Here is an 11,887-nt window from a genome sequence, read left to right on the forward strand (position 1 = left end):
ACAGAAAGACAAATATTGTATAGCTTAATTTATAGAAGATACCTATAGTAGCCAAATTCAGAGACAGAAAGTAGAATGGTGGTTACCCAGGGTTAGGTTGAGAGGGAAATGGAGAGTTGTTGTTTAATGGGTACAAAGTTTCAGTTTGGGAAGATGAAAAAAGTTCTGGAGATGGATAGTGGTGATGATTGCACAACAATATGAATGTACTTAATGCCACTGAACTGTATGTTTAAAAATGGTTAAGATGATAAATCATCTAACGTTACATGTTTTTAACCTCAGTAAAAAAAGAAAATCTGACAACATAATACAACTTAATCCCAGAAAACTGCATGTGAAAAATAATTATGGGTATTTTACCACAATAAAAGATAATTGAAAAATAGAATTTCAAGTTTGATTGTTACACATCACTCTTCATATAAAATAACAGAGAGCTATTTTAGGGGACTTAGAGTCTGATGGCATGGGCCACATGCTCTAGCTCATCCCAGGTAAGTTTTGAAATAATGCTTGGTGGTTGGCGTGGTTTGAATACAATACATGATTAAGCAGTATTACCTTGTTCTTTCCAGGTCAAAGAGAGGAACAGAAGAGTAAATCAGAAAAGGAAATGGCCACTACTGTCTAATTAGATGGTACCCTCTGAGATGGAGAGATTACATCCCCAACTCATCTACATCATGTTTAAAGATCTGAATGTTCACTTCAGCTCCTGTTGCATCTTAATGGAGGCTGCTTGTGCAAAATGACGTTTGGCAAAATAAAGTAAGCAAATTGGATGTCATGTGAATTAAAAGCAAAGTTGGGAAGAACAGAAACCTTCAAAACCTGCAATGGAATATCCACCTTTTGACATTTAGGTTACCAGGCCAGAGATGGCATGGGATATTAGTAAAAGAAAGCTATGATTACTTTGGAGACTATTGGGCAATAAGAAATAGCAATAATGATGCTTTGAATTAAGCCATTTCTCCCCTGGGCTCACATATGCAATCATTTCTTTTCACAATATACTGAGAAACCAGGGAGGAATGGGTATTATTATCTCCAGTTTATAGTTATAGAAGGTGAAACTGAGGCACATAGAAGTAATCTGAGTTTGAAGCAGTGCCTCATTGGCAGGGGTAGCAGTAGAAAACAGGCTTAGTTTCCTGATCTCCGGGCCTCCTGTCTATAAATAGCTTGCCTTCTGTTCTGTTGATCCTGCCCAACAAAGCTGCACCCCAATGTCCCCAAACATGGCAACAGTTGGCTCCCCAAATAAGCTTTTAAAGCAGAGAAGCCATACAAGAAGACTGGGACCTTTAGGCCCCTCCAGAGGCTAGCAAATGTGTGGATGACCATCACATAACTTCAGTGTTGGCTGGTGCACCTCAGTTTCCTTCACTGTCACATCTCTCTGTTTCTAACTTCCTTTGAGCAGGGAGAAAAGACAACTGGAATTTCAGTGAACTCCATTTTCTTGGCTTAGAAGTCACAAGCTCCAGTTAAGTGCCACCCTGAATTAAGTGGCTCCTTTGTGTTGAGGGAGAGACCACCCCCTGACCCAGAGATGCGGTTTTGCAACACGCAGATGGAGGTTTCCAGAAGTCCTCAGCTGGAGCAGCTAAATGTGACTGAGACAACACAGTCCCATAGACAAAGGTCAGACCTATTTTAATCTCTGAGTGAGGCTATTACTCTGGGACAAGGCCCTTCTTGTCTGATTTCCTGCTATTTTCAGTGATTCACAAGCCTGAATCTCTTTCATCTGGGAGTGCAGAGCCCCATCCCCCTTTTAGATTTGTTGTGAGTTAAAATAGTTCCCATCCTCAGTCTTCTCGGAGTGTCTTCTTGCAGCCGTAGAATTCCTCAGGCTGTGACCTGGAGGGAGAGTCAGGGCAGCTTGGAATGCAAGCCCAGGGGAGGAATCCGAAGTGTAACAGGAAGTGGGGTTGCTGCTTGCTTGCCCAGAGCCTTGGAGCCGATAGATCAGTGGGGCTGACTCCTCTGACGGTGCTCTGGGAGGCTTCTGCAACACAACCTTACGGAGGCTTGCCCTGTACTGTCTGCTGAGGTGTATGCATCGTGCAGGTGTTTCAGTCCAAGTCCAGGTACTATAGAATCCAAAGCAATTAGGATGAAAGACACTCCTTTAGTTTCTTGATGACACAGCCCTCATGTTCTGTAATTACTGGTCCATTTGGATAGAGTACCCTCATATTTATGGGTTATTTCTCCAAAGTGAATGCTGCAGTATAAAAGCCTGCTTATCCAGTTATCCTGTGGCTTTTGAGTTTGCTAGTTCCCTCTTTTCTTTAAAAAAATTGTTTTAATAACTTTATCTACTGCGGAAACATCTCAAGTCACTGTTTCTTAATTGTTTAATACCTCAGTTTGATGTAGACAGAGAAGAGTTTGAGAAATGTAGCCAAAGCTAGGCTTCAGGGAATCTGTCCAGAGTAATAATAATGATGAGTTGCCACTTGTTGATTCTATACTCCTTTCCAGGTACTATGCAAATGCTTTACACATATTCTCTAATTTAATCTACATAAGAATCCCATGAGATCATTTTACTGAAGACAAAACAAGGTTTAGGGAAGTTATGTAATTTTCCCTAAATCACACAATTAGTTTGTGGATAGAACTAAAATTCCATCTCAGATCTTCATGCTGCTAAACACAATAGAACAATTTTGCTGAAACTTTGAAAGTAAATGTTGGATCTTCCCTAATGTCATGGTCTTTGTGGATATCATAAAATTAAAGATTTTCTAAATTTTCTTCTCATTCTTTTTAAAGAAAAGGTCCCTGAAGTCAGTGAGAAACTTTGGTGAGTTGCCCTTTTCATTTGTTTATAAGAGGAAACGTTAACTTCTGTGATTGTTCCACACATTCTTGTCACTTCCCTAAATCAAAGAAAAAAAGAGCCACAAAACATGGCTGTAATGCCTGTTTTCATATCAGAAGGTCAAAAAACAAAGATCCATGAGGAAATAGTGGGAAGAGAGTATTGTCACAGAAACACCAGAAGTTGCATAAATAAATAAATAAATGGTTTTGAAGGGGATGGAGAGAAGAAATTAACATTTTGTTTCTGAATTCTGATCCAAATCTAATGTTTTCAGAAATAACAATTCATCCCGCAAAAGACTGAAGGCTTTTGGATTTGGTTGTATCAACACTCCACCCACAAAGTAAAATTAAGAATTGATTACACCCCTCCCCTTCTCTCCTGAGGTCAAGCAAGCTGCAGAATCCACTACTTTTGCTGTGGACTTTGTCTACACCCCAGAGCAAGGTGGAGAGATAAGCCAATTATCCAAATTTTCAAGTCAAAGAAAAAGTAATTTGGCTTTAATTATCTGGTAGAAAGTGTTTGGAAACCTGAATTATTTGGACATATTTTTATCTTTGCTTGATATAAACAGAGTGACTTTGTGTTTAGGCCATTTCAATTGATAGTTATTCAAGACTTCCTAGACTTGTCTCTGCTCATGTGAAGAGAGGTAGCTTCATGTTCCACTGGGAGAGAAGGGCTAAGATCAGAGATTTGGTTTTTAGGTCACTGCCAACACTGAAGAAGGATGCAAACAAGGCTTCTCAGCCCCAGCTTTGCATGAGAATCACCTAGGGAGCTCTTAAAAGTGTACCAGTGGCCCTGGTCCCATATAAGGCCAACCAAGTCAGGATCTCTGGGGTTGGAGCTGAGGCCAGGATATTTTCTAAAAGCCCCCTTGTGATTTGAAAGCATCCATGGTTGAGAATCATTGGATTCATCATGGATATTATCATGATGATGATGATAAGTATAAAAAAGATGGAAAATACTTCAGTTCCGTTGTCCAAATGATCCACAGACATTTGATTTTTAAGAATATCAAAAAGAGATAAGGCAAAATGACAGCGTAGGTCTATCTTCTTGCCCTTTCCAATGGCACTGTGGTCTCGTATACCTGTCTCAAATAAAATATGCCTTATAGTTCTCAAAGTTAGTTATGAAAGCAAATTCTAAAACAGAAATCTCTTTCAGAAAGATGAGAAAGAAAAATCTCTATGTTCTGATGAGTACTACCAAATAGAGAACAACATTGACCAAAAACCATACTTTTAAATGATTCAGGAATCACCTTCACAAATCTTTTGGCTTTATATTTTACTATTCGCACAGGCACAATTATTTTCCATACCCATTTGATGGTTTAAAGAAGTAGTGGTTCTCAAACTTTATTGTGCATCTAAATTACCCAGGGAACTTGGTAAAATCCAGATTGCTGGGCTCCATTCCTGTGGTTTCTGGTTTGATGGCTCTGGGGTGGGATCCAATAATTTGCATTTCTAGTAAGTTCCCAGGTGAGGCTGGTCCTGGGACCACAGCAAACTAAAGTAGAACTTGAACACCTCTCCCCAAAAGCTCATTATAAGTTTGTGAAGAATAATGTGAATATTTACTTTAGTATTATTTTTATTCCAAAATGGATTTGAACAATTCTCTAAAAGTATACATAATAGGTTAAAATTTTAAATTAAAAAAAAGGTAAGGAAATTTGGGTGAAAAGTAAAGTTTGAGTAGTAAAATAAAATCAAACAGCACATACATATAAAAGGTATTTTAAAAAGTAAGATACAGAAAATGAGATATATTTCACTATTTAACAAAATACACATTTGAGAGTATCAATTCTATATAGCAAATCTTATATCATTCCTGAGCTTTTCTTACTTCTGAATTCCTTTGAAACTTAGATAATATAATATTTAGGTGTTCTAAAGTAAAGTAAAAAAGGAAAATTGCCTGGGCAATCCTAGGGATACTGGCTAATGATGTGAGATTCCATTTGGCCCTTCCGTATATGCATAGACTGCTTTCAAACAATACAGTAAAATGAAATGAGGGGTGACATGTCTGGTTTATTTAATAAAACTGTGTACAGTAGATAACTAAACTGAAAAAATGATTTAGAGGCTTGAAATGTTTAGATTCATTATCTACACAGGAACACAAAATCAAAAGCAGGAGGCAGTCTGAGCAAATGAAGCAAGTCAGGTGGAGACTGTGGTCCCCTGACATGGCACCCTGTCTTAGGGGAGCACGTGGCCCTGTGCTGTCAGATAGTTGATTTATTGAGAGAAGCTAGGGCAAATTTTTATACAAAATGTTATGAATTTTAAATGTTGACAACAAATTCAATTAAAATAAATAACACTGTGTGAGTCAAACAAAACAGATTTGGGCCAGATTTGGCTTTGCTAATTTGAAAACTTGTCTTCAGGAATTAATTTTTCCTGGTTAATCACCAACTCCTCTTTGCCTTCTGAGTAGGTTTCTACCCAGGCAGCTAATTGAAGCAGAGCCAAACAAATTACTGACTGCTGTTTGCATGGCTTTCCTTTAACCCACTGGTTCTCAAAGTGAGGTCCTAAGTTGTATTAGCATCTTCTGGGAACTTGTAGAAATACAAATTAGACTTGCCCTTCCCAAATGGGCTAATTTCAGATGGCCTGCCCTAGTCTTACTTAGTCAGAAACTCCGGGAATGGAGCCAGAAATCTGTTTTAACAAGCCCCTCCATGTGATTCTGATGCCCACTAAAAGTTGGAGGGCCCCAATTTACTTGAAGAGAATTTAAGGCAGCCTCATTAAACCAGAACAGATCTACTGGGTTGGTAATAAGATGAATACCTTACCAGCATCCAGAGCCAGAGCGCTTTGGTTATGCGACATTCCAAATGGTGCTGGGTATCATTACCCTGTTAATAGATACTCTGGTATATTTCATTTAAAAAGCTATAATTCCAAAGTAGCATGGAGAGTCTCATTTGAAAAGTTTGCTACAGAATATCTGTCAGTTTAGGGATTGTATCAATGGTTATTTACTCTCTTACCAACTGCTCCTGTTGTTGTGCTTGGTGTCAGCTGAAAATATTCTCACTTCCTTTCTCACTCACATTTACCAATTTTCTGAGGGTCACTAGAATGTGAGTATAGTTATAGATCCTTGTAACTAGCCTTCTAATGGGAAAACAGCTTCAAATATACAAATAAGAGTCAAGATATATCTATAGAAGAACACTTACTCTCAATAAAAGAGAATTTAATCTTAAATCAGTATATTTACCAATATCCAGATGTGTGGTAACAAATACCAACATTTCAACTGCACATGCTATTTTCTTCCCTATATTTGACATTTTGTAGTTAGCTGGAGCAGTATAAGAAACACTGGTGGGCACTAAGGAGGCTTGGTTTCTTCATGTCTGTCCCTATCCCTCCATGTGCCTTGGACGGGTCGTTTGTGACTTCCCTTTTCTCAGCCTGTAAAAGGAAGGCCTTGCACTGAATGATCTCTGAGAGCGTTTCAGCTCTGAAAACATTCTGTGATATTTAAGGCTTATTGTCATGTGGGTTACTAGTATTAGCTGAAGCTTCTTTAGTTGTTTGGCTGTCTGTGGATTGTATATTCACGTGCATTCCATTTAAATCACATGCTCTGAGCTCATTTACTTGAACTTTTATAGTAATACTTAAGCATTTATATATTGCTTTTCATCTTCAAAGCACTTAATATACTTAAGAATCCTTCCAGCAACACTTGGAGGTAGCTAAGTATTATTAAAATAGAAAGAGGAAGAGGGTGAGGGAGAAAGAGAGAAAGAAGGAGAGAAAGAGAGAGAGAGAATTGTAAGTCATTTAATGATTTGTCTCTGGCTAAAGGAAGAGACTATACCAGGGCAGCACAATTAGAAATTTTAAAAAATATTTTTTAAAAAGGGGGGTGGGGAGGAAGAGAGACTATACCAGGGCCAGAATGAAAACTGCTTCCCTGTTTCATATTAGACTTGGTATCAAACTTTTCTTCCACCACACGTTCTTAGGGTTTAGAATCCTCCCCGCGCTGCTCTAGGATCTCCTCGAATCTTTGTAGGCTGAAGGCATTTTGATGTCGTCTGCCTCCTTGGAGGGCAGAGACCACATCTTGCACAAGTGCTCAGTTCATAACTGAAGTTTGCTGTTGGTGATGGTGTTATGGGTCCTTTCCTATTTTAAGCTGATGTAACCAAAAGCAGAAGGAAAGAAAGTGAAGGCTTCTATTGCAAGGAAGCAACAAATCCATGGAGTAGATGCTTGGGCTGCTAGCTTGCAGGTTTGCGGTCTTAAATTTTCCTTGTAGCTTACCAGAGAGCAACGCCTTTTAAAATAATGCCAAACACATGTTGAACTTTAGTAACCTGTACTCTCTAACGAAAATGTAACTCTGAGCAGGGTGTATAATCAAAGACCTAATAATGAAAATATTTCTTAAAAATTTAAAGTTTGGTTTGAGGATTCATAATGCTGACACAGGAAGAAGAGCGTGAATGGAGAGAGAGAGGGTGTGCAGAGGGATGGCAGGGAGAAAAGGGCGAAGGGGAGGGAAAGGAAGATGAGTTCTCTGGAGGAGACTCTGCACAAGAACTTCAACTATCACCACAGTGTCCTCCAGACATGTTCAAAGACAGGAAGACCAGTGCTAAGAAGTGAATGTCAGAAGTACCCGCATGAATGCGTCTCTTGTATGAAGTTAGATTGCTTTTAGCATAATGCTATGTATTTTACTTCAGAAATTAGGTCAGATTAGACCTTTATTTTGCTATCCACTTTAATCCAAGAACTCATTTCTTTGTAAATTTCTAATCCACCATATAACAATTTTAGAGGTGTTTTATGGTTATAGAAATTTGTGAAACGGCTGCTTAAGCTATATTTATACATAAGCTTATATGCTCCGATTAAAAAAATAGTAACACACAAAAAACAACCCGAAGCTAGTTCATCAATATTTAATGATGAGATTAAAAAATGGAGCTTCACTGAACCGTGTTTTTAAGTTGGACAGTCTTCTCCTGGCAAATATTTTAGATGACGTGCCCTGGGACTTAGTATAACTGCCTTGCTCACATTGTTGTAAAAACATGCATTTGCCTCAGAAAGTAGTTTCCTGTTTTCATATTTATTGGCTCACTGAATTTTATTTTCCAAAGTACTGAAATTTACTATCAGATGAAAAGACGTCATAGAGGATGGATGGGGCTGGGCGTGGCCTCCTGTTTGTTTCTGGCTGAGCTGCTCCTGGTGCTGGCACTTCCCTGAGGTCCCAGCAGGTATTGTTCCTGGAGCTTATCTTCCCAGGTTCTGAAATGTGAGGTTTTCTGTTGATAGAAAGTCGGTAGGGCTTTGAGGTGACTCCCTTTCTCATGCTGGTCTACTCATGACAGACCTGTTCATACAGACTTAGTAATTTGTACTGTGCAATGGAGATAGATAGTTCGTTTTTGGAATTGGTCTGGGATTCCAAAAAAGTATTCCTGGGTCTCAAGACATCCTAGGTCAGTAACCGGAAGATTTCTGATGGTGAAAACAATCACCACATAATGAAGGAAGCTGGCCAATCTTAGGGGCTATTTTGTCCAGGCAGTTGTAGAGCCAGGGAAATTGTCCTGTCTTCATAAGTGACTGGAAGTCACTTGAAGTCCTCAGAAGGTCCCTCTTCCTTACACAATGCTGAAGGAATACTCGTAAATTTTTACTTTGCAATTCTTAGTTTTCTTGACAGTGCAGCTATCCAGGTGGAAGTGATTTCTCTGTGCTCTGCAAATCTGTTCCTTAACAGCTTACTACATTCTACTTTGTATTTTGATGAACTGTCTACATAACTTATTTGCTGTATTAAATTTAAGTTCTTTTTGGTAGGAATCATATTCTATTAATTTCTATATCTCTTTGTGCCTATAATTCTGCCTTGCACTCCATAGAAATTCAATACGTAGGACTTATCTATTTGTTGTATGTATGTATGTATGTATGTATTCTACTTATTGCCCCCCTTATTTTTTCTTTTTCACCAAATAGTTTCTTCTATGAGGTACCTGGATAATGATCTGACTAGAAAATAATCTCTACCCCTAGTGTTTAAAATATATCACGTCATGGTTCCATAATAATTTCCAAAGAAACACAGAACAGTCCTCTTCCTATACAGCCATCAAGTGTGAAACCGTGTGGTTGGAAATAGATTTTCTAGCCAATACAGCTTCCCCCTCACCAAAAATGCAAAATGCCGTTATTTCTTCAGACACTGTGGGAAATGTATCAGAATACCAAAATATAAATTGCTATATCCTGAAATTCTTCTCATATAGTTACTCTTAAGAGGGTACCAGGAAATAGTGTTCAGGCCCCATATATTTAAAATGTGTTAGAACATGCTTTTTGGGATTTTTGCCTAGCAGCATTGTGAGATGCAATTCAATTCAACCCACAATATTTCTCTAGAGTGAGTTTTAAGAAGAAAAAAAGAAGAAAAATGTCTAAGGCTCTACTTATTAATGCCAACTAGACTTTGAAAGCTAACTCATCTAATTTGCTTTCCTAACTCTTAATTCACTGACGCTTTAAATAGGTGACACTCTTCCATGGTTCAAAAACTGAAAGGTATAAAAACTATTTGGAGATGTCTCCTATCCTTATCCTTGTCTTTCTGACCCCCATCCCTATTTTTTTTTTAAGAAGTAGTTTCTTTTTTTTTTTTTTTTTAGTAAATGTATTTATTTAATTTACTTATTTTTGGCTGTGTTGGTTCTTCATTGCGGTGCGCGGGCTTCTCATTGTGGTGGCTTCTCTTGTTGCAGAGCATGGGCTCTAGGTGCACGGGCTTCAGTAGTTGTGGCTCACAGGCTCTAGAGCACAGGCTCAGTAGTTGTGGTGCACGGGCTTAGTTGCTCCGTGGCACGTGGGATCTTCCCAGACCACCGCTCGAACCACTGCATTGGCAGGCGGATTCTTAACCACTGTGCCACCAGAGAAGTCCCCCTATTTTTTTTTTCATTAAACAGTATTGCTCAGCAATCTTCTCATATTGTGCATAAAGAGTTTTCTCATTCTCTTTTATTGCTACAGAGTATTTGTTTGTAAGGATGTACCACAATTAATATAAAGTCTTCTATTGGTATACGTTTAGGTTGTTTCCATTATTTTAGTATTATAAACAATTATTCAATGAATAAATTTGTACAAATGTCATTTTGCAAATTGGCAAGTATATTAGTCAAGTAAATTTTCAAAAATAATATTACTGGAAAATTTTCTCTGTGCATTTATTAATTTGTTAATATTGACAATTGTCATCATAGAGATTTTTGTCTAAATTTACACTCCTATAGGTATATTTTCAAGTCATTGAATTTTTGCCAATCTCCTAGATGAAAAATAATATCTGAGTGTAATTTTAATTTGTATCTCTTATAATGAGTGAGGTCAGTATCTATTCATATGTTTAAGAGTAATTTATAGTTCTACTTTTTGAACACACTGTTCATATAATTTGCCCATTTTTGGGTTGCCTTTTTTTATTATTGATTTTTAGAAGTTCTTTATATGTTAGAAAAATTATTTTTCAATTTAACTTGAAAAATTTTTTTGCCAGTTTGTTAAATGACTGGCTTGCATATGTGTGTGTCTGTGTTTCAGAATTTCTTTTAAATGTTGTTGAATTTATCAGCTTCTCTTATGGTCTCTAAATTTTGAGCCATATTTTAAAAGCCTTCCACACTCCAAAGTTAAAAATATTCTTCTGTGGTTTAATTTTTCATATTTAAATCTCTGATCCCTTTGGAATTTATCTTGGGTGTACAGTGTCAGATATAGGTCAATAAATTATCTTTTGACATAATCAGGAAAACTAAGATAAAACCTTCCTATAGTTTGGAATAAAAACTGAATCTGTTTACTAAATAATGGCTCATATTGGTTGTCTACAATGATTACTCAACCAAAAATCCCTTTTACTGCATATTATCTGTATAACTTCCAACTTTTCCAAACTCAAGATTCCAACTTTGAATTAACAAAGAGGAGTAACCCCTCATAAGACAAACCTAATTAATCATATTATATAATTTTTCAGCATATAATGAATGCCTTTAAAGGTCTATAGCACTAAACACAATAAATTACTTAGTTTGAGCTCCACATTCAAATTCCAATAGTCTAACATGACTATTAGACTAAGATCAAGATCACCCAAAAGTGAATACAGAACATTGAATTAGATCTAGAACAACTATATCATATAGTTCAAATGGGGTATAAAGGTCCAAAAAAGAGCATAATCATTAGATAAAAGGTTCTAATTGTAACTGGGAGGGCTTACTGAAGACATATGTTTTGACAATACTTCTGAGGGAGATGGGATGGCTACAGGAGCAAATGGAACAGGGCCACAAAGTGCGCCTGTAGTAGAAAGAGCTTCTTGAAGCTCCCGGACAGATTTTTACTGGAGGGGGCAAAAAACAGGTGTGACTTGTTGACAGAATTTGCCATCACTTTTAAAGGCCTACTTAGGGGAACCAAGTGTGAAAGAGCCCATATGTTCCAAAGATAAGACTATACAATGGAGCTGTTGCTAGAATCCTGTATCTCACCCCAGATAACAGGCACTTGAAGATGACCAGGCCAACGAGAACAGATGAAAAGGGCAAACCTCACTCAGTCTGCAACTGCACACCACCCAGTTCACTCAGGAGGAATGGCTCCTGGTTGGTATGGTCACTAATGACCACAACGAGTATGAGTTTCATGCATTGTTAGTAGCCTGTTAGTTGCCCTCAGCATGTAAGGAATGATTAACTGGACAAAGGTGTAGTCTTGGAGTAAATTGCTTTTGCAGATGTTTTAAATATCTCAGTAAAATATTCTGTGTAGATGTTTTTGTTTTTTTTTTAAATTTTTTAATTTATTTTTTGGCTGCGTTGGGTCTTCGTTGCAGTGCACGGGCTTCTCATTGCAGTGGCTTCTCTTGTTGCCGAGCACAGGCTCTAGGCGCACAGGGTTCAGTAGTTGTGGCATGCAGGCTCAGTAGTTG

At 37.7% G+C, this 11,887-nt stretch overlaps 2 long non-coding RNA genes across 5 annotated transcripts in view; one reads left to right on the top strand and one right to left on the bottom strand.

Moving 5' to 3' along the window:
• The window catches only part of LOC309634623, a 360,017-nt gene that overhangs the window by 215,385 nt on the left and 132,745 nt on the right, over positions 1–11,887 (bottom strand). The window lies entirely within an intron of this gene.
• LOC309634612 overlaps positions 1–11,887 on the top strand; it is a 181,463-nt gene that overhangs the window by 81,259 nt on the left and 88,317 nt on the right. For 2 of the 4 annotated variants that reach the window (XR_014248238.1, XR_014248239.1), the window contains exon 3: positions 579–1,650. This is a non-coding gene — a long non-coding RNA (uncharacterized lncRNA). Of the gene's footprint in view, positions 1–578; positions 11,876–11,887 lie in introns of all 4 variants that reach the window. The other 2 variants (XR_014248237.1, XR_014248240.1) reach the window with 2 other exon arrangements.

Source organism: Balaenoptera borealis (assembly GCF_965194805.1).
Source record: "Balaenoptera borealis genome assembly, chromosome: 9".
Lineage (NCBI taxonomy): Eukaryota > Metazoa > Chordata > Mammalia > Artiodactyla > Balaenopteridae > Balaenoptera > Balaenoptera borealis.